This window comes from Sapajus apella, unplaced genomic scaffold, assembly GCF_009761245.1.
Source record: "Sapajus apella isolate SASKATOON/1434 unplaced genomic scaffold, GSC_monkey_1.0 scaffold49, whole genome shotgun sequence".
Classification (NCBI taxonomy): domain Eukaryota; kingdom Metazoa; phylum Chordata; class Mammalia; order Primates; family Cebidae; genus Sapajus; species Sapajus apella.
Window position 1 is genome coordinate 17,792,749 of NW_022436989.1, and position 23,849 is coordinate 17,816,597.

General features: G+C 44.9%; 1 long non-coding RNA gene and 1 pseudogene across 1 annotated transcript; both read right to left on the reverse strand.

Moving 5' to 3' along the window:
* Positions 1-222: 222 nt before the first annotated feature.
* On the reverse strand, positions 223-21,876 carry LOC116526186. The gene is made up of 3 exons (XR_004258007.1): positions 21,847-21,876; positions 18,430-18,435; positions 223-351 (listed from the first exon to the last, which is right to left on the reverse strand). It is a non-coding gene; the product is annotated as an uncharacterized LOC116526186 (long non-coding RNA).
* LOC116526185 lies at positions 16,504-16,904 on the reverse strand (annotated as a pseudogene).
* Positions 21,877-23,849: the final 1,973 nt, after the last annotated feature.

Sequence of the window (23,849 nt, forward strand, 5' to 3'; positions counted from 1 at the left end):
ATGGCAAGAATCCTAGTGACCACTTCACAAGGGGGTGATAAGATTTCAGGGATACAGCACAGAAAGTGCTGAGGACAGGGCTGGCCACATAGGAGGTGATGTTTTTTATTTATTTTATTTTTATTTATTTATTTATTTGAGACGGAGTTTCACTTTTGTTGCCCAGTCTGGAGTACAATGGCACAATCTTGGCTCGCTGCAACCTCTGCCTCCCACATTCAAGGGATTCTCCTGCCTCAGCCTCCCAAGTAGCTGGGATTACAGGCATGTACCACCACGCCCAGCTAATTTTTTGTATTTTTGGTAGAGATGGGGTTTCTCCATGTTAGTCACGCTGGTCTCGGCCTCCCACTTAGCACCTGTTTTGGGAATAACATCACACAGCACATGTGGGCTTTTCTTTCAAAGGCTGTCACTTGGGGAGCAATCTGTGTGTCCTCCTACTACATAGTTTGATGTCTTGTTAAAGGAGAAAGATTTCAAAATTAGCATCAACATTTGGGGAGAAATCAAATCTCTTCCATATGCTACTTCACTTGGGTGGCACCAAGAAAAAGGCAGAGCTGAGCCCCAGAATGTGTCGTCATAGCCCCCGCCCCACGGCCCAAGCAGGTGTTTTCTCAGACACGCCGCCTCCACGGTGGCCTAATTTCAGCTTCCACGGCTCCTCCCAGCTCTTCATCCCCACTCTCTTTCTTCCCCCAGCGTCTGGCTCAGTTCCCCTTCTGCTCTTGCTTCCGTTGCTGATGCACCGTTGCTGAAGTGGTGGCATTGTAACTTGAGGGCCAGCCATTCAAGAGCCCCCTCCTCACTCCTGTGCTCTCTCTCCCTCATGCTGATTCTTATGCGGGGAAGGACCAGGAATTGGCCAGCTTGTCTCTGATCTGGCCATACCCTATTCTCCAGGGAGCCTTGCCAGGCCCTGCCTCCCCTAAACATAAAAATGAATGACACTGACCTCAATGTCAAGGCTTATATAGAACTCTTAGAGAGCAAAGATTCCCAGATCAAGGTAGGCACCACTCTTTTACGGACCACTCTTGGCAGTGAAGGATTCTGTTTCCTGACTCATTCATTGGAATCTTTGCAACCCGTCCATCTGCGTATCCTATAGACAGGTCTCTGGGCGTTTCATGGTGCCCTGTTGGCCAGAAAAAAACCTTAACCTTGATCTTTTTTTTGTTTTAACTGAATAATCTCCTGGGTCTCATCCAAGTAAATATTTTTCTTGTTCACAAAAGTTCCTGTGGTGAGCAGTGAATTCTCATACAAAAAATATTAAGCAAGAATTTCTTGCCTTCTAGGAAATCACCATTTTATCCAGGTTGATCTATCTTGGAAAATTACCAACTAGTCTTAACCATAAAACAAACCATGAAAATGCCTCCCTTTTGGCCTTTTGTGCTGCCAGAGCAGATACACTTCACTGTCCAGGGTCTAAGCACTGAGTACTGGCCTGGGGCCCCCCCTGCCTTTTTTTTTTTTTTTTTTTTTTTTTTTTTTTTTCGTACCTTGAGACCAAGGAACACAAAACGAATTTGAAATTAATAAAAATGATTTCATATATTATAATTTATCATATTAATAGGATGAAGTCAAAAATATGTTCTTTTTTACTATATACAGAAAGAAAGACAGTATTCAATATCGATGAGTTCTAAATCATTGGTAGCAAACTTGAAATAGGACAGAGCTTCTTTTTTGGGGCCCTTTGTCTTTGGCTTAGATTAATTCATTGAATCAAATAGCTGACACCTTGGAGACTGTGGAAGTCTGAGGGCAAGGGAATGTCAGTGGAGAGGGAAGATGGACAAAATAGGAGGGGCAGAGGCATGGGGGGTGTAAATGCCACGCTTCCCTTTGGGCTCTCAGGGGTCTCATTGGCATGAAGAAAATCAGATATTTCATTCCACAGTATATTTCTCTGACACATTTTGAGACGGCTGTTCACAGACAGGAGCAGCCCTGCAAGGCCGCTCTTCGTGGGGGAGACTTGCATCTGCAGAGAATCTGATTGACGCAGCCGTCTCGAAGGCCCCCCCTTGTCTGGATCTAGGAAAGATTAACTGGGATTTTGTTTTAAAGAACTGACACCTTTAAAGATCTGAAAGAAACATTCACCACGTTTGCTCTCTGAGGGCTGCTACCTGTGGGTTTCACGTATGTAACACGGCGACCTTTGTTCGCCAGGCCTCCTCTTCTCCCCCTTCCATAACCTGTCATGCCTCCGTAACCTGATGCATCATCATTACTTGTTTTTGGTCATATTCTGAGTCCTATTCTTTCTGTAACCTCAAGATGTACCTCACTGGACCGCTGGGGAATCCCTTTGTGGCTTTCTCCTATGGGCATGCTAGTAACTTTGCATGCCTTCTCTCTAACTGATCTGCCTCTTGTCAGTTGATTTTTCAGCATTTTCAGAGAGTGAAGGGGAATTTTTCCCTTGACCCCTACAAGGTTAAGGTGGCACCGAGACGCTGGCCAGTGAGGCAGCTCTCTTGGCCTCCTGCTTCTTCCCAGCTATCCCGACCTGCATGGTCCCACTCCTAGCTCCTGTTCCCAAACTAGTGGGACTGGGAGAGTGTGGGAGCAGCCTCAAGCCTGTTCGTCTCTCCTGTCCCGCATATGGGCGAGGGCTCCAGGACAGCCAGGCAGGATAGGCTTTGATATCTCTCTCACAGAACAGTCCAGAGTGGGGGGGTACCCGGCAGGCTGGCTGGATGCATGAGGCCATCCATATACTTAAAATATTTTTTCCAGATGAGGTTCTGCTATGCTGCCCAGGCTAGTCTTGAATTCCTGTTCTCAAGTGACCCTCCTGCCTCAGCTCCCCGTGTAGCTGGGATTGCAGGTGCCTGCCACTGCTGCAGCTTCTGTGTTTTGAACAAGCTCTCTTGGTGATGCAGATGCTGCCTATGGGAACTGTGATGGTTAATTTTATAAGTCAACTTGTCTGGGCCATGGTACCCAGATAGTTTGTCAACTATTATTATTATAATACAGCACTTAAAAATTTTATTTTTAATTTAATTTTTTTTGAGACAGGTCTTTGCTATGCTGCCTAGGCTGGAGTGCAGTGGTGTAATAATGGCTCACTGCAGCCTGGACCTCTCAGGCTCCAGGGATCCTCCCACATCAGCTCCCAAGTAGGTGGGACCACAGGCACGTGTATCACCACGCCCGGCTAATTTTTGTATTTTTGGTGAAGACGAGGTTTCACTATGTTGCTCATGCTGACCTCTACCTCCTGGGCTCAAGTTATCTTTCCACCCCGCCTCCCAACATGCTGGGATTACAGACATGAGCCGCCATGCCTGGACAGGTCAAATAAACATTTTTCTGTGAAGGTGTTTTAGATGAGATTAACATTTAAATCAGTAGACTTTAAGTACAGCAGATTATCCTGCATAACATAGGTGGGCCTCATGCAAACAGTTGAACATCTTATGAGAAAAAGACTGAAATTTCCCAAGGAAGATGGAATCCCTCCAGCAAACGGTCTTCAGTTTTGAACTGAAACTCTTCCCGGGGCCTCCAGCCTGTCTGCCTGCCCTACAGATTTTAGATTACCCCAGCATCTATCATCATGTAAATCCCTCTCTCTCTTTATGTGCACACACACATACACACAAACATACACATATACACATACACAAACACACAGAACACAGACACACACACATACACACACATACAAAGTTTSTCTTCCTCTCTATGCACACACACGCACACACATACACATACACATGATCGCACACATATATACACATACACAGAAACACAGACACACACACATGTACACATATACAGAAATACACAGACACACACATACACAGAAACATACAGACATACACACATACACATACACAGAAACACACATACACATGCATACACATATACACACAAACACACACATATAAACATACACAGGAACACACACACATACACACACACAGAAACACACACATGCAGACACACACACACACACACACACACACACACACATCCTGTGCATTCTGTTTATTTGGGTTCAAACTCCAGCTCTTCCACTTACAGTGAAATTTTAGACAGGCTATCTCAAATCTTTGCTTCTGTCTCTATAAAGTGGAGATTATACGTTTAGTCCAGTGCCTGGTGCTCAGGAAACTATTAATAAATTAGAACACTAACCTTCATCAGACCATGATTATCACAGTAGCGCTGGGAAAAACTGTAAGTAATTTTGCCCTTCCTGTTCTTCAAGAAATCTTGTCTCTATCCCTCATTCTAAGCAATGAAACCTCACCTTTTCTTGAAAATCTAAAGGAAATGAGATAGTAGAGGTCTTTGCCAGAAATCCAGCATCCCAAAGCTAACTGCCTACAGCTGTGTTTTTAGTCCAGCATCCTCTGCCGAGCACAGCAGCCCCACCCAGCACATGGGGCCCCAGTTCCACCTCTCCCCTCGCTGCCGGGCAGCAGGGAGGAAGCAGCAGAGAGTGTTTCCCAGTCATGACATGCTTGTTGTCAGCTCTTTCCCGGACACAGCCAGCTTTTCCTTCTTGTTTTACTTGGCATCAATCTGTGTATTATCTGTGCAGTTCTCTGGAAAGGAACAGAAAACCAACTTCCTACGTGAATAGCCAAGAGCACTGACCTCCCCTCTGCTCTTGTTATCTTCATGACTAACTCAGAATTCCTGGCTCCTCCTGCCCCTCGTTAGTGCATAGAAGTTAGTGCATAGAAGCCTCAGCTGGTATTGGGATGCTCTGCAGGACCAGGGGTGGTTCCAGGGTTTTTACATAAAAGGTGCTTGAAGGCAGGAGTTTTGTTGGAAGAGAAATTGTCCTATAATTCTATTTGCAGAGCAAACACACTGGTTTTATTTTAGATGATATATTATAGAGCATGAGGGTGACAAACTGGCCAGTGGGACAAATCTGGCCTGCCACCTGTTTTTGTGAATGAAGTCTTTTTGGAACGCCTCCACGCCCATACTATCTCCTACGATGTCTTTCGCATTGTAGCGGCAGAGCGAAGTGGTTGAAACAGAGGCTGTATGTGTGATCTGCAAAGGTCTAAAATACTTACAGTCTGGCCCTTTATGGGAAAAGTTTGCAAATCCTGTAACACGGCAATGAAACAGCACATTTTTTTAAAAAATGCTTCATTTATAACAATGTGCATAAAAATGAGAAAGCATCCTTCGCCCATTTCAAACCATATTTTGTGGATGTCTTAGTGGGTGGGATAGTGAGGACCCTGGCTGGGGAGGGGAGTGTAAATTTTCCTAAGGAATCCGTTTGTGCTGTGACCACAGAGACACTCCTTCCTGGGCCCAGGTCCTCTGAATCTCACGGAATGCCAGCCTGGGGTCCTGAGTTTCCGCTTGTTTTCAGGTTCTGGCCTCTGCCCAGCAGCACAGACTGTATTCTCACCCTGGGTTGTTCTTCAATTTTTTTCATATCACGGCAGCTACGGAAAAGGACATTCATTATTTGTAAAAGGATGCAGCTGCTCATGGCTGAGGAGACAGGAGCTATCCCAGACCCCATCCAGGGCCCCAGGACCGAAGCATTGGCCTCTACACGCAGGAATCCCATTAGCAGCCGGAAGACACTGCAGTGGAGGGCTGGGACGCTCCCGCTGGTGCGCTTCCCCTTGCTGCTGGTGACAGCGCTCTGCATCTGCCACTCCGGGTGTCAAGCAGAGTCGGCTGCACTTTCCTGTTCCTGCTTCAGTATGGGGCCTCCTGTCCCCCAGGGCCCCCAACCTTAACAAAGACCTGAAGGAGCATGCTAGGTCCTGGATGAGCTGTTTTCTCCTACGTTTCATTTAAGCCTAATTAAAGTTCTGGCATCAGGCCAGAGTATGATACTATTAGCTATGTTTTGTAATGGAGGAAATGGAACCTCAGAGCACTGCGGCAAGTTGCTGGAGTAAATGGGCTCGGAGCCAGAGAACCAAGTGCTGGTGGTGTGCTGGGAATGCCAACAACAGGCTCTCCTTGCACAGCAGGGGGTAGGGAAGCCTCATCCACAGCATCTGCCCCAGCCCTTGAATAAATCTCCCACCCGGGGGGCTCACCGCGCCTGGACTCAGATCCCTGCCCCTCTCTGGGCCTCTATTCCCTGACCTGTGGGTTGAGAGGGTGGAGTGCCTGGAGCTCCGGAGCAGACCTGCACAGGAAGTGCTGCAGAAACCTTTGAAGAGTCACAATCTTAGAAGGCATGGGTCGGTACAGCAGAGCAGGAGCCCCAAGCATGAAAAGATCCGGGACATCCCACCTCAGTCACCCGTGTGCGACTAAAAGCAGAGACGACACTAAGCCATATGTTTAAGAAGGCCAGTTTTTCTCATGATGCCTATATAAATCATCAAATTAAAAAAAGTGTTGGGCTCCCTACATTGCTATTGCCCTAAGTATGTTCTTGGCCTTCCCATTGGATGACCCAGCCTGGGGACGATATGTTTGAGAAAGATGGGTATCTTGTATCTTTCAGGGCCCAGCTGGAGATGTAAGGAGAATTAGGCAAATACAGTATCCAGCTTGGAGTAACTTCGATGGCCTGGGACTAAGTTTAGACAAATGGCCTGCAGAATTGTACCTAATTAGTTGTGTAATCACCCGTGAATTGGTTTCTGAGCACCTCTGGCAAGGTGCTGGGGGAATACAGGTGAGATGCACGTCTTCTCTGAGGCTGGGGATGGGGTGAAAAATGCCTGTGGCAGAGGCCGCTTGTAACGCAGGGAGTGCTGCTGCCATGATACCTGGGCAGCATGTGAGGCCCCATAATGGCCAGGTGTGCTGTAAGGGAGTCAAGAGATCTCTGTTGAAGTTGGCAGCTATGGGAGGCTTCCAGGATGGCAGATGGAGCTGGGCCTTGAAAGGCAGGTGGGATTCCAGTAGGTAAAGACAGAGGGAGGACCAGCACTCTCGGGGACCCACCAAGTGGTTTGTCCTTTCTGTCTTTCACTTGGATGCTCTTGATTCTCGCTTCCATTTTCTCTCCTGGTTTGGCCCCTGAATGACTTCCTCAGATGTCATTCAGAGGGCAGCCTTGACTCCACTGTTCTGGGGCTGGTTATCAGGCTTGGTGGGGGTGGAGAGGGGGGTGACTTCCTCCCAGAGGCAAGAGTAAGGTACCCAACCAACACTCCAACTCTCCTTAAAGGCATCTTCACATTCCTTTAATGAGTTTGTTTTTCCATTATGTAGCCTAGAGGTGTGTGATTGGCTAAAATTCAAAGAACTAGTATTTGGCCACCTTTAAGCACCTTTTAGCAATTATTTCAAGAATGTCCCTATAGAATGTGCAGGTGCTTGTTAAGTGTTCTTTTTAGCAAAGATCCTAGCACAACTGGAGAAGTCCTATGTCATATCCTGTTATGTTCTCTATGTTCACCTGACATCCTGCCTATATGACTGAACGTATTTCCAATGCAATTAAAAAATAGTATGCAACAACTCAGCGGGTGCCGATGTGCAGCTTCCTCAGTTGCCTGGCCCGTCATTTTCATCAGGTTACTCTTGGGGTGTTCCATGACCCATAACACTACGACTGTGTGACCCATAACATAAGACCAAGGCCTGCTGGCCTGTAGGGCAAGATGCTGTTACCAGCTTACTTGATGACCCTGGCACATCTCAGACTTGAGGTCTCTTAACTCCTTGCTTAGAACCCTTTCACAAGGTTCTTTTGTCCCCTAAAAATAAATAAATAAATAAATAAATAAAACAAAAAGCAACCCAAAACCAAAAGCCTTGAGACTCACTTTTTGATTTGGATTTTTAATTAACCTAATGTTCTTTCATCTCAACAGTTGGCTCTGGGACCCACTATGCGGCTGAATCCTCTTTCATCAACACTTGTGTATGTTGGTATAATTTGGTATAAAGGAAAATAAAAAACTCTCAGGACCCCTGAAGTCCTCATGCAAAAGGGAAGGTTAAGCCTGGAGACTCAGTCAGCCACACTCTCTTCCAAATGAATAGCTGTTTCTAGCATTAGGCCCTTCCCCACTGAAGGTGAAAGTCCTCAGGCATCTACAAAGGACCTTGCCACAGTACAGAGAGTCTTCAAAAAAATCAAAATAAAACTACCATATGATCCAGCAATCCCACTTCCTGGTATGTATGGAAAAGAGTTGAAAACAGGATCTCTAAGAGGTATTTGTAGACCCATGTTTACAGCAGAATTGTTCGCAAGAGCCTAGAGGTGGAAGCAACCTAAACGTCCATCAGTGGGTGAATGGATAAAGAAAATGTGCTCTGTACACACAATAGAATATTATTCATCCTTGGCCTGATGCAGTGGCTCGCGCCTGTAATCCCAGCACTTTGGGAGGTCAAGGCAGGCAGATCACAAGGTCAGGAGATCGAGACCATCCTGGCCAACATGGTGAAACCCCGTCTCTACTAAAAAATACAAAAATTAGCTTGGTGTGGCAGCACCCACCTGTAATCCCAGCTACTCGGGAGGCTGAGGCAGGAGAATTGCTTGAACCCAGGAGGCAGAGGTTGCAGTGAGCCAAGATCATGCCATTACACTCCAGCTTAAGATACAGCAAGACTCCATCTCAAAAAAAAAAAAAAAAAAAGAAAGAAAAAAGAATATTATTCATCCTTAAAAAGGAAGGAAATTCAGTTAATTCAGCTGCATGCTACCCAATGGATGAACCTTGAGGATATTTAGGGAGGATTCCCTCTGTCTCTATCTTTTGGAATAGTGTCAACAGGATTGATATCAATTCTTCTTTGAATGTCTAATAGAGTTCAGCTGTGAATCCATGTGGTCCTGGACTTTTTTTGGTGGCAATTTTTTTTTATTACCATTTCAATCTCACTGCTTTTTATTAGTCTGTTCAGAGTTTCTGTTTCTTCTTGCTTTAATCTAGGAGGGTTGTACCTTTCCAGGAGTTTATTCATCTCCTTTAGGTTTTCTAGTTTGTGTGTATAAAGGCGTTCATAGTAGTTTCGAATGATCTTTTGTATTTCTGTGGTATCTGTTGTTATCGCTCCCATTTCATTTCTAACTGAGCTTACTTGGATCTTCTCTCTTCTTTTATTGGTGAATCTTGATCATGGTCTGCCAATTTTGTTTAACTTTTAAAGAACCAGCTTTTTGTTTCATTTATCTTTTGTATTTTTTTGTTGCAATTTCATGTAGTTATGCACTGATCTTCATTATTTCTTTTCTTCTCCTGGGTTTGGGTTGGCTTGTTCTTGTTTCTCTAGTTCGTTCAGGTGTGAGCTTAGATTGTCTATTGTGTTCTTTCAGATTTATGGATGTAGGCATTTAATGCTATGACTTGTGTCACTATTATTGTTCAGTTCAAAGTGTTTTAAAATTTCCATTTTGATTTCATTGCTTACTCAATGATCATTCAAAAGCAGGTTATTTAATTTTCACATATTTGGTTTGTTTTGAGGTTTTTCCTTCTGGAATTGATTTCTATGTTCTGAGAGAATACTTAAAATAATTTGGATTTTCCCAAATTTATTGAGACTTGTTTTGTGGCCTATCATTTGGTCTATCTTGGAGAATGTTCCATGTGCTGATGAACAGAACTGAATAATTATTAATTGCCCAATTAGCATCTCGTAGAGCTGAGAAAGACCTTCCCAAAGCCAACAAAGCACGTAGCAGTGAGGGGCTCAGAACAGGGTTTTCCGACAGGGTCTCACTGTGTCACGCAGGCTGGAGTGTAACTGTGGCTCACTGCAGCCTCAACCTCCTGGGCCCAAGTGATTGTCCCAACATTAGCCTCCCAAGTAGCTGAGACTTCAGATGTGTGCCACCAAGCCTGGCTAATTTTTGCATTTTTTGTAGAGACAGGGTCTCCCTATGTTGTCCAACCTGGTCTCAAACTCCTGGGCTCAAGTGATCCTCCCACTTCAGTCGCTCAAAGTGCTGGAATTACCGAAGTGAGCTGTCATACCCAGTGGGCCTTCTTTTTCAAGGCTGCCTCTGCCCACACTCTCCTGCCCGCCCTACTCTGCCCTCTATCTCACTGAGATCCTTTTCTGGCTCCGACTCTGTCTTCCTTCTTTCTGCATTCCCCTTTCTACATTAACCAACCACAATATGAATTTGATGTACATTAGAAATTTATTTGCAGGATTTAACAAGCAGAAGTTTGCATGTCTTGTTTGTTTAAATATTCAATGAGCTTTTCCATCTCTGTCAAGTCCTCCTCATGGTCAAATTAATTCCAGGTGGCCCTGCCTGTAAGTCAAGTCCCTCCAAGAACAGCGGTCTCTTCACCCTTGAGTGAACAAAGGACCACTCAGGTTAGGGTTTGACTCCCACTAAGCTGGTTTTATTTCTGGTACCTCAGTTTACCTACCTGTAAAATACAGGCTTCCTTTTACAGGATGCAGCTAATACATGTCTAGCACTGTGCCCAGCACATGGAAGGACACACACACAAAACCAAAATACCTGTTTTTCATGGGAGTAATAATACTCGCTAAGGGACACTGGGAGATTGATTCAGAGGACTGAGTGTCATTTCCAAAGAAGAAAACTAGTCACAGAAGATAGCTTTGTGCTCTTGCCCATTCTGCCGAGCTCCAGGACATGCTTTCTTGGCTGAGGGCCATCCTTGGGAAGGGAGATGTGCTCGTAGAAGCAGGAGTGTATGGTTGCCAGGCACCTCCTCATTCTCCTGTTGTCGCTGTGTGTGTGCAGCGTCAAGGAGGGAAGGCAGGGACTAGGACCCCTTGATGGTCCCTCAGCCTCTCTCCCCTCCAGTGGTCAGTAGCAGGGAGTGAGGATATGCTCACAAGTGGATGATTATGCAAACAAGTACATGATTTTTACGGATTCTTAGTAACATGGGAAATGTTTGCAGTATGAGATTACATTTTAAAAGTTCACTCCCAAATTGCTTATAATGCAGCATGAACTCCTTGGGCTGCGGTGGTCCTGGTGTGAGCCTGTGAGTTACCCAGTGCTGATCACATGTGTCCTAGAGGGTCTGGTGACCTCAGGCAGAGGAGCACCCTGAGAGGTAACTGCCTGAAGGAAGAGAGCTGTGGTGGCTGGTGACTGGGGCCTGGAGGGAGCAGTGCCGTGGTGGCTGGTGACTGGGGCCTGGAGGGAGCAGTGCTGTGGTGGCCGGTGACTGGGGCCTGGAGGGAGCAGTGCCGTCTTTCACTTGGAGGGGCTGGGTAGGAAGGGTCCGAGAGCCAGTGCGTCTCCAGCTGAGAGTGGGCAAGAGTGCAGGTGGCAGTCCAGGCTCCAGAGCTGCTGTTGAAGAGGAAGGGCCAGGGCACCTGACAGAGCAGGCACGGCTTTGGGAGTGGCGTCACCCTGCAGAAGTGGCTTCTGTGCTGTAGTAACCATGTCTTCCGATGCTTTAACAAATGGGGCCTTGCTGACCCTGGAGGGACTTGCCCCTGAGTGTGCCTTTCACATGCAAAACAATCAATCCAAAGCCCACCCCCGACCCCCTCCTCTATCTGGCTATCATACACAGGGCTACCATCCACCTGCCCTGTCCAACACCTAGGGCCAGGTACCAGACAACTAGGGACAGCCTCTATGCCCTGGTGCACACTGAAATAATTCAAACTAGCCAATCCTGACTCTGCCTGCCCTGCTTCCCTGATCCTTCCCACAGAAAGTCACTAAATCCCCTTGTCCTTGTTTGTCTATGCTCCCTCTGCCTCTTGACCCATGCTGGTGCTTCTCCGTGTGGACCCTGGTGCCATGGCGTGCCCCCTCCTCTTGGAACTATGAGTAACAAACTCTCAGTTCAGTAGCAGCTGTCTCCTGACCTATGGGCCTTACTATCCCTCAAACTTTCTGCTAATATATTTTAGAACACATGTCCAGAGGATGTAATTGCTGCCCTGACAAGGCTGCTGCAGGACTAGGAGTGTCCAGCCCAGGTCGTAAGAGGCAGGGAAGCTAGCAGAGTGGAAGATGAGCCAGGACAGGCCGTGGTAGCATCTGGACTCCAGCACATGAGAAACCCAGCCTGGAGAACCCCAGAAATATAAGGATAGGCCACTTTCCAGAAAGCTCAGGCCCAACATTAGCAGGAGGAAAGTCAGTGAAATGGGTGCCAGGCTACGTATGAAACACAGGAGAAGTTGGCACTTGTGAGCTGCAGTGTGCCAGGGGGAACTGATGATGGGGGAAGGTTTTTTTGTTTTGTTTTGTTTTTTTAAAGTGGTCTGTCTGTAGAGGAAAGATGAAATTAAATCATGGAAGAGTGTGTCCAGCCAGGACCCACTCTTCTGGTCCTGGTCATAACGAGAAGCAGAAACAGGAGCCTCCACACCCAGAGGCAGGACTCAGCTCCCATGTGTCTCTTGCTGATCAGCCTCACCCCGGGCTCCCAGCTGGAGAGATTCACTCTGTCAGGTCAGCGAGAAACCACTTGTTGCTGAAGCAGATGCCCAGCCAACTCCGGAGGTGCAGTGGGGCAGCTGTGTTGAATTAGCTGGGGAGGGCTCACACAGCTGAAAGACAGTGGCCGGGCGCAGGACCTGGAAGGAAGAGGGGTTGCTGGACTTTCCCAAGCTCCCAGCATGAGGGACAGGAACTAGGGTGGGCCCAGGCCGGCTGTCCTCAGCCCCAGGCTGGTGGCTGCTGTGGAAAGTGCCCTGCTTAGGCATCAGGAGACCCACAACCTCGCATGGTGACACCTGCCAGCTGACAGCCTTGAGCACGCCATTTCCCTAGCTAGGCTGCGGTCCACTCCTCTGTGAAATGGGCTGGTTGTGGGCTGGGTGACATTTCCGACTCTGACTTGTGTGAAGTTTCTTTCCCCCAAGCTTCCCCCAACTCCAGTAGGGAGTGAGCTCAGAGCCCTTTGCCATTAGGGTAGCCCCTGGTGGGGAAGGAAAAAGAGATGGGCTCAAAGTCTTCTCAACCCTACTTTCCAAAAGCCTAAGCCCCAGAAAGGGAGAGGATTTGTGGCTGTAAACAAAACATCTTCGCTAGAAACAGGGAGAGAGAGGGGGTCTTCTCTCACACACCAGAAAGATGTTCCCAGTGAGGAAGATGAAAGAAGAAGGCAAGCAGCAACAGAAAGAGAAATAGGCCGGTGAGGGGCCCTGTGGGCAAGATGAAGGAGGTCTCCACCATGACACATGCAGCCCATGAGGCTCCTGCCTGGTCTGATGATCCACAGCTGTGAGCAGCCCTGTGAACAGGGTTGTCCAAGTGGGAAGAGGGTGACTTAAGCAGAATTAAGTTAAAAATTTTACAATCTGGTGAAGTAAGCCTAGGGCATCTTTCTGTACCCATTGAACACTAACTCCCCATTCTGCCTCCTCTTAACCCTTGACAACCGCCATTCAACTTTCTATTTCTATGCATTTGACCCCTCCATATAAATGGAATCATATAGTATTTGTCCTTTGTGGCTGGCTTATTTCAATTAGCGTAGTGTCCTCAAAGTTCATCTATGTTGTAGCATGTGTCAGAATTCCTTTCCTTTTGGAGGCTAAATAATATTCCATCATATGTATCCACTATAATTTTTGTTTATCCACTTATCTGTTGATGGGCTTGGGTTGCTTTCACCTTTTGACTATTATACATGAGGCTTCTATGAACATGAATATACAAATATCTCTTCCAGTCCTTGCTTTCAGTTCTTTTGGGCACATAGCTAGGAGAAGAATTGTGAACTGTGTTATAATTCTGTTTGGTGCTCTTCTTTTTGAGGAGTCACCAAACTGTTATTAACAAGGGTTGCACCATTTTACATTCCCACTAAGATTCCAATTTCTCCACATCCTCACCAACACTTGTCACTTGTTATTTTTATTTATTTATTTATTTATTTTAATGAATGTCATCCTAAAAAATGTGAAGTAGTGTCTCATTGTGGTTTTGATGTTGAGCACCTTTTTATGTGCTTGCTGGACATTTGTATACATTCTTTGGAGAAATGTCTATTCATGTCTTTTGCCCATTTTAAAAATAGTTAACTTTTTTAAAGAAATTGGGTCTTGCTATGTTGTCCTGGCTGGACTAGAACTCCTGGGCCCAAGTGATCCTCCCACCTCATCCTCCTGAGTAGCTGGGACCACAGTTTGGCTTATTTGCCCATTTTTTCAATCCAATTGTTTGGTTTTTGTTGTTGAAATGCAGGATATTAATTCTTTTTTTTTTTTTTTCTTTCTTTTTCTGAGATGGAGTCTTGCTCTGTCGCCCAGGCTGGAGTGCAGTGGGATGATCTTGGCTCACTGCAACCTCCACCTCCCGGTTCAAATGATGCTCCTGCCTCAGTTGCTTGAGTAGCTGGGATTACAGACCTGCGCCATCATGCTCGGGTAATTTTTGTAGTTTTAGTAGAGATGGGGTTTCACCATGTTGGCCAGGCTGGTCTCGAACTCCTGACCTCAGGTGATCTGCCCACCTTGGCCTTACAAAGTGTTGGGATTACAGGTGTGAGCCATCATGTCCAGCCTCCGGATATTAATTCTTTATCAATATAAGATTTACAAATATTTTCTTCCATTCTGTGGGTTGTCTTTTCACTCTGTTGACAGTAGCCTTTGAGGCACAAAAGTTTTTTGTTTTGTTTTGTTTTGTTTTGTTTTGTTTGTTTTTTAAGAGATGAGGTCTCACAATGTTGCCCAGGCTGGTCTCAAACTCCTGGGCTCAAGCAATCCACCTGTCTTGGCCTCCCAAAGTGCTGGGATCACAGGTGTGCACAGAAGTTTTTAATTTTGATAAAATCATATTTATTTTCTCTTTTAGTTGCCTGTGCTTTTAGTATAACATCTGAGAAATCATTGCCAAATCCAAGTCATAAAGCTTTCCCTGATGTTTTCTAAGAGTTTTGTAGTCTTAGCTCTTACCAGTAGGTCTTTGATCAAGTTTGAGTTAATTTTCATAAATGGTGTGAGGTAAGGGTTCAACTTGATTCTTTTACATGTGGATATCCAATTTTTCCAGCACCATTTGTTGAAAACACTGTCCTTTTCCCAGTGACTGCTCCACAAACCCTTGTTGAAAGTCAATCAACCAAATATGCAAGGATTTATTTCTGGGCTCTGTATTCTGTTCCATTGACGTATTTGTGTATCCTTATGGTAGTGCTGCATTGTTTTGCTTTTGTGGTAGCTTTGCAGTATATTTTGAAATCAGGAAATGTGAGAGTTCCAAATTTCTTTCTTTTTCTAGATTATGTTGGCTTTGTGGGACCCCTTGAGATTTTATATGAACTTTAGGATGAGTTTTTTTTATTTTTGCAAAAATCACTATTGGGATTTTTATAGGAATTACACTGAATGGAGATTGCTTTGGCTAGTATTGTTATCCTAATAATATGAACACTTACAAATCTATCAACAAAGGATGTCTTTTCATTTATTTAGTTTTCTTTAATTTCTTGCAGGAATGTTCTGTAATTTTCAGTGTACAAGTCTTTTGCTTCCTTGGTTAAATTTATTCCTAAGTATTTTATATTTTTGATGTTGTTGTAAATGAAATTATTTTATTTTATTTTTTGAATTGCTTATTGTTAGTGTATAGAAATGTAACTGATATTTTGTTTGTTGATTTTGTATCCTAAACATTGCTGTATTTGCTTGTTATTAGTAGCTCTAACAGGGTCTTGCTATGTTGTCCTGGCTGGACTTGAACTCCTGGGCTCAAGTGATCCTCCCACTTGGGGATCTTTTGTATGTGTATCTCTTCTGCACATAAAATCATATCATCTGTGAACAGAAGTGGTTTTACTTCTTCCTTTCCTTTCTTCCTTCTTTTTCTTGCCTAATTGCTCCAGTTAGAGCTTCCAGTACTGTGTTGAACATAAAGCCAAAAATGATAACCCTTGTTTTGTTTCTGATCTTAGGCTAAAAGCTTTCAATCTTTCACCATGGAATATGATACTGGTGGTACATTTTCATATATGAGCTCTACTATGTTGAGAACATTTCTTCTTACTCCTTATTTTTTTGGCATAAAAAAATCATAAATGGGTGTTGAATTTTGTCAAATGCCTTTTCTTCATCAATTCAGATAATCATGTGGGGTTTTTTCTCTTCATTCTATTAATGTGGTATATTTAGTTTCATATGTTGAACCATTCTTACATTCCAGGAATAAACCCCATGGTGTATATTCTTGGTCATGGTGTATATTCTTTTTAATATGTTGCCAAATTTGATTTGCTAGTACTTTGTTAGGCACTTTTATATCAATATTCATGAGGATTATTGGTCTGTCATTTTCCTGTAGTTTTGTTTTCTGGCTTTAGTATCAAAAGTAAAGCTGACTTTATTGAATGTTAGGAAGTGTTTTCTCTTCAATTTTGGGGAAGAATTTGAGAATACTGGTGTTAATTCTTCTTTAAAACTGAGTAGAATTAGCCAGCGAAGCCATCTGCTCCTGGGCCTTTCTTTTTTGTTTTATTTTCTAAAATGCATCACTTTATTTTTCCTTATAAGGCAGTCACACATTAAACAAGTGACAGTCACATGATTTCTGCAGTGAGCCCCAAGGCTTCTGGGGGCTTTCCTGGAGCCTATGGCCAGAAGAGTCCTGAGATTTCAAATATGAAAGCTTTCTTCACAGCCACAAGTTCCTTTGATATTTGGGTTATTGAACACAAACTCACTGGATAATTTGTCGTCAACATAGTCCATTTCTGTTCCTAAAAGTGTTAGCTGTGCTTTCTTTTCAATGAATACTCTGACTCCATCTTGAATAACATCATCAGAATCTCCTTTCATCTTTGTATATTCTAGAGCATAAGAAAGGCCATTACGGCCCCTGGTTCAGACACTGAAGTTTACACCTGCCTGCTCAGGCTTATCTTTAAGAAGCTGTTTTAACTTGTTTACTGCTGAAGGTGTCAGGGGGACGGTGCCCCGGTGGGCTGCAGTTTCCTCTTGCTCACAGCCTGGACAGTTGCCCTGACTAAGGAAGCCGACATTTTCACCGTCTGGTCCTCAGGCCAGAGCTCAGCCACCACAGCCTCTCTCCATGGACACGGCGGGCACATTTCTGGGCTTTCCTTTTTTGGAGGTTTTTGATAAGTGATTCAGTCTCCTTCCTAGTTATAGATATATTCACATTTTCTATGTCTCCATGAGTCAATTGTGATAAATTTTATATTTTATAGGAATTTTAAAATTTCACTACTTTATCCAATTTGTTGGTGTACAATTGTCCATCATATTCTCTTTTAATCCTTTTTATTTCTGTAAAATTGGTGGTAATGTCCCCACTTTTATTTCTGACTTTAGTTATTTGAATCTGCTCTCTTTTTTCCTTAGTGTACATACAGTTTTTTTCAGTTTTGTTGTCTTTTTGAATAATCAACATTTAATTTTGTTAATTTTCTCTATTTTTTTTCCTGTTCTCTGTTTCTTTTAATTTCTGCTCTAATCTTTATTATTTATTTATCTTGTTCCTTCTGTCAGCTTTGGTTTTAGTTTATTCTTTTTACAATTTCTTAAGGCATAAAGTTAGGCTGTGAGTTTGAGATTTTTCTTCTTTTTTAATGTAAGCATTTAAATCTACACGTTTTTTCTTAGCACCATGTTTACTGCATCCAATAAGGGATTTTTAATTATAATTTTTATTTTAGATTCAGGGAGTGTATGTGCAGGTTTGTTACAAGGGTATTTGTGTGTTGCTGAGAGTTGGACTTCTATTGATTTCGTTATCCAGATAATAAACACAGCACCCAATTTTTTCAGCCCTTCCCCCTCTCTCCTTCCCTCCTTTGAGTCCCTGGTGTCTGTTTTTTCCATCTTTATGCCCACAGGATTGGTATACAGACAAGTGGGTTTGCAAATCCTAGATCCTTTGTGTGTGATGGAAGGATCTGGAAATTCCAGTTGGGGTGTTCTACTGTTAGAAATTTATCAAGGTAGGACTATGTCTAAACATTTATCTCTGGAAACAGGCCAGCAAACAGAAATACCATGTGTGAATTTCTTGTTTGTTCCTTAGCTCAGGATTATTGGTGGTTCCATCCTTACTCCACAGTACACCCCTTCCATCATTTTTTCTTTCTTAATTTTTTTGAGGCAGAGTCTCGCACTGTCTCCCAGGCTGTAGTGCAGTGGCGCCGTCTCAGCTCACTGCAATCTCCGCCTCCTGTGTTCAAGCAATTCTCCTGCCTCAGCCTCCCAAGTAGTTAGGACTACAGGCGTGCACCACCATGCCCAGCTAATTTTTTTGTATTTTTAGTAGAGACAGGTTTTCACCATATTGGCCAGGATGGTCTCCGTCTCCTGACCTCATTATCTGCTTGCCTCAGCCTCCCAAAGTGCTGGGATTGCAGGCGTGAGCCATCGTACGCAAACCCATCATTTTTTCATACACATTTAAGTAGAGAATTAGTCAAAACTGATTTAAAAGTTATGACTCGGAGCACAGGGCCAGCTACCTGGGCGTGGGACAGAGGGTCCTATACTTGGTTTAATGCTTGGCTATTGCTGTCTTGAAATTCTTAGTTTTTGGACAAGTGCCTATATTTTCATCTACCACTGGGCTTTGCAAGTTATGAGGCTGGTCGGGTTGGGATATATGACTTCCAGTTTCAGCTCAAACCTGTGACTTTGGCCAAACTTTACTCTTTCTGAGACTCTGCCCCACAAGGGCAGTGGCTGCAGTAGTTACTTACCTCTAAATTCTCAGCCCTTACCATGGTGCCTGACACATGTAAGTGCTCAATAAATACTTGTAGAATAAATGAATTGATGTCAAAGAAAACTTGCTGCTTAAAATTTGAGAAAGGATGCTGAATTACACAAGTACATATAAAGACAAACATATTGAATGGCCGTTATGAGATTAAGATGATGACAGTATCACAGCATCTATTTCCTGATGGCTACTCTGGTAATTTATTAAACAGTGGATGCGGAGTAAAGAAAACAGCCTTCAGTAGATATACCTGGGACCGATGCCAGACAGCTCATTGGATCTTATAAATTCTTCATCGTTACATAAGCGTTCATGGAAAAAGGCTTCTCAAGCCATAAAGAAAGCTGCAATGAAAGCTCTGGATATTGCATTTCAGGCCAAGGTCTAGTTCAAATGCAGTCTGGGAAAAGTCCCATTTGGAAAAGCTGTCTGCTTGCAGAATTTTATTCCCCATTAGTATTTTGGTATTACTCAAAACACAGGCAGAACTGAAAGCTGGGCCTGGAAAGCAAGAGAACGTCTCCTAAGGATGCCTCCGGGCGAAAGTGTGGGTTTGGACCGGACAAAAATGAAACATCGGCTCCAGCAAATCTGGGAGGCATTTGGTAAATGGCTGAATTGAACCCTGCCTCAAGACTTCTTCAATATTTTTTCTGCCTCCTTTCCTGCCTCAGGGTGTGTCTCAGAGATGGAATTCAGGGTGAGCTTTACCCCTCAGCTGCTGGGGGATGTAGGCACAACCCCATCTGAGGTGTAAGCATGGAGCTATGGTTAAAGCATCCAAGCTTTTCCGATTCAGGGCCACACTTAGAAGGTGAGGCCAGAGATCACAGTAGCTACTATTTCTCACTTACCATGTGTCACAGGTGCTTCATGTGTATCACGTTTACTTCTCAAGAAACCCTAAAGTAACTATTACTACACCCGTTTTAAAAGTGTGGAAAATGAGGCTCAGATAGGTTAAGTCATTTGACTTAGTTGATGCATTTATTAGTGGTAGATCCAGGATTTGAATCCAAAGTGCTCAGGGTCTAGAGTAAGTGCTCATTCTTACTACTACTTGTCTCTTTGATTTTGGGTTTGGCCATGGCTTGCCAATGGGATGTGGGTGGGCACAATGTGGACACTGGCTCTAAAAGTGCTTGCCTTGAGACCATGAGTAACCGCTACCCCTCAGGCTCAGCCCCAACTGGGAGATGTAACAGACTGGAGTCAGCTGTGGAGCCTGGAGAATCTCTGCGCTGTGGGGTCATTTGTTACACAACAGCATTGCAGCAATAGCTGATTAACACAGCTTGGTTTTTCACTGGCAAAAGACAATCAAGATGATATAAGTATCAACTTAATAAATGTTTATTGATTACTCTGTGCCAAGCCTGGGCTTGGTTCTGGGGAACACAATAATCAGTGAGTCAGACACATGCTTCCCCAGTCTCGTTTGCTGAGTTATCCGTCTCTACCCGATTTTTAAATGTTACTGTGAAGGCTCCATTCTAGACCTTCTTCTGCCTCTATATTCTTCCTTAAGTAATCTCATCCATCTGTGTCCATGACTTCAATTCCAACCATGTCTGTAGCTCGCTCTTCCTTTCTGAGCTCTAGATCGGCATAGCTAATCCAGTTTTAACTGTCTGCTGTCCGTTGCCACTGGGCATCTCTAGCCCCTTTCAAGCTCAACAATTCCCAAACTAAACTCATGCTCTTCCTCCCTCTCATTTGAGGCATCTCCTGTTGGAAGTCCACAGAGGAAGTCCTGTCCCCATTATCTGCAGTCAGAGTAACTCATGTTTGTCTTTGGTAGGGCTTGCCAAGGTTGTAATTAAATGCAACTGCTTAGGTAGTTAGTTGCTTGTCTCTCTCGTGAGAATGTAAACTCCTCCAGAGAATCCACAGATCTGCATGTGATTGTGAACGCTCACCTATGGAATAAGGTCCAAACTCTCACAGCTTTCAAAGCTCACTGAGGGCTGGTCCCAATTTACCATCAGGACTTCATTTCTCTGCTCAGGCAACTAACGCCCTTTACCTACTATTGCTCTTTCGCTGGATAGGGAAAGACACGCATGTGTAGGAGGAACATGACCTATCACTGAAAATGCACCAAGAAGCTGGTGTCCTTGGCCTTGCCTGCTGGCTCTGAGAAGCTGCCCATTCTGAGTCCCTTCTTTAGGAACGGAGTACTTCGGTGCTCCTCTTTACCACACTGTCTCCCATTTTCCCCAGCCCTTTCTCCTCTGGCCTGTTCCTCCCACTTTCCAAACTATCCCTGTGCAACAAAGAAAGAGAAAAAGGAAATGAAGCAATTGAAGTGGAATTGAATCCTGGAAATCTGCAATTGCAGAAGGAAAGGTGGGGCTGTGTGCTCCAACCCCCTTCTGTCAGAGTTCATGGTGATCCCCTGAGGCTGGTTTTTTACCTTTTATCTTTTCAAAATTTTAATGCACTGCAGATTCTAACCTTCTTATCCACTCCTGGAAATCCCCCCATTTTATTTTCCCAATGGGCCCATTTAAATCTTGGCTTTGCCATTATTAGCAATGTTTGAATCTGAACAGCTTTAAGGTAAAGTGATCCCTGGAATGGTTCAAGTTAACATTTTCTTTTGTTTCAAAATTTCTTGCTTATTTTTTCCGGTTCGGACCCTGTTCCAAACCCCACATTTCAGATAGCACATCTGAGCTGCAGCCTCAGAACAGTGAGCTCATGTGCAGTGTTTGTCTTGGCTCAGCCTGCCTGACCTGGGCAGCGACTTGGCGTGTATGTAGGGGAGAGGGAGAGTGAGGGGTTGGGAGTGCTGCGGGCAGTAGATTAGAGCCATAATGACAGCCTAGTCCTAAACCCTTGTTAGGCACAAGGCCGGCCAGCCTCTGGGGGCTCCAGGACCTCCTTCAGGGAAGCCCAGCAACACCTTGCTGGTCCCTTTGGCCCTGATTTGCACCTCTGTGGTTTTTGATATAGGCTTATGTTCTTTTTTCTTTTTTAGAGACAAGGTCTCACTGACACCCAGGCTGCAGTGCAGTGGCATAATCATAGTTCACTGTGGCCTTGAACTCCTGAGCCCAAGCAACCCTCCCATTTCGGCCTCCCAAGTAGCTAGTCCTACAGGCCCGCACCACCAAGCCTGGCTCATTTTTATTTTTTGTAGAGACTGGGACAGGGTCTCACTGTTGTGCCCAGGCTGTCTTGAACTCCTGGCCTCAAGTGATCCTTCTGCTTCAGCCCCCGCAAAGCACTGGGATTACAGGCATGAACCACTGCACCCAGCCCTGGCATACGTTCCTCTTCTGCTCAACCAGGACAATGGCGGTAGGTAGTTGGTGACAGTCTGAGCAGATGGGGAGGCAGACGAAGAATCTGATGCATCCTGAAGGTCTCGCTGCACAGGTGTCGTGGCTGTACCCAGGGTCCAGCCCAGGCCTTTGCTCACAGCCCATTTAGCGCCTGCCAAGTACAAGTCTCCCAGATGTATAATAGGACCTATCACTAGCTGTCCTTTTCTGTGGAATCTGCCTTCCCACCCCTGTTTGAGTGTTCGTTGACATCCATACACCAATCTAGAGGCCTCTGCTGCTGTGGCCAAGGAATGCCCAGAGCCCCATGAAGGCCCTTCTTGCCCCTTCCCACTAAAACCTCTGCCAGTCCCACAGTAGCAGGGGCCTCATTAGCCAATCTCAGAGTGAAGCAGCTTTATTGTCTAGGGAAATACCTGAGGTTCGTCTCCTCCAGCCGACCAGATCCACAAAAGGGACACACACACACAGAGTGGATTTAAGGAGCGGAAAGTTTAATAGACAAAAAAAGAAAAGAGAGAGACAGCTTCCTCATGCAGAGGAAGGGGGTGTCCAAGAGGGTTTCTGGGTTTGCCGGATGCAGTTGATTATATAGAGGGGCTTGAGGAGGCGGTGTTTGATTTACATAGAGCCCAGGGGATTGGTGTGACCAGGTGCGCATCTACATAGTTGTGAAGAAACCGGCCCTACCACCTTAATCTTTTATTATGCAAATGTGGTCTCAACCTGGTGGTGCCATGACACCTGCACACGTGGCCACTAGGAAAGGGAGGGGAAGTCACCACGTTGGGATGTACCTGGCTTCCAGGTGCAGGTGCTGGCATTTACACACGCAAGCTTCCAGCCTGCTTATCTGCTCTTGCAGCGTGGCTTTTCAGGCTGCTTTCTGTTAAAAGGAAATTCCACCAAGAACTCTTTTACCCTTGCTAACAGCCTAAAATAATTTCTTAATAACGCCTATATCATTCATGCTGGCTCCACAGACTCAGGGTCTCAGGACACAAAGAACTTGGGAGCCCATGGTGCCCAAGCCTCTAGATTCCAGGTCCCGAGGGCAGTTGAGGACAACTGCACTTGGGCTGGAAATGTAATGCCATTCCTACAGCAGTTTGAAATTTGTGGGCTGGCGTGGAAAGCCATCGCATGGGCCCTCTCACATAGCACTCAATCAAGCCTAACAGTCCTCATGATAACCTTTTTCTACATTTGTATCTTTCAAAGACCTTCCATGGAACTCTTTGGAAATACTAAAATACTAAAATAGAGATCATTGTAAGGGGCACTGCACTTCAGTCTGGGCAACATAGCAAGATCCTATCTCAAAAAAAAAAAAAAAAATAGAGGTCTTAGAATCTCAGGGCAGAGTTCCAACTGGCTCTGTCACAGCACAGTGTGACCACATCATGCACAACTGCTCTGGGTCCTGCTTTTAAGATGCATACAATGAGTGGCTTGCCTAGAGTTGCTGGTTTTCTAATAAACCCTGACCATACCGTGATGCCTGGGGCGGAGGAAGGGAGGGAGAGCTCTGTGTCCTCCTTCCATCTCCTACAGAAGAATCTGTCTTAATCAGGCCTCCCCATAAGCTTTTGTGGGGGGGAGGGGGAGGGAAATAGTTTTGCCCTTAGAAAGTAAAGCCCAAAAGCCAGAGGACTAGGAGAGAACCAAGATCTTCCCAGCGCTAACATTCTGGAACTGGGCTTGGCCACAGCCTGGCATATGACAAGCACCTCAGCCTGGCATATGACAAGCTGGCATTGCATGCTCCTCAAAGATGTTACTTAGGAAAAAGCTGACTCATTCATAGGAGTTAAATGGATTCTTCTAAGGGAAGACAACACCAGGAGCTAACTCATCAGTGAGCAGGCTGAATAACACTGATTGTCAAAGGAGCACGTCTACTGGTCGCAAAGTGCCATATGGCTGATTACATCTAATAAAATGAG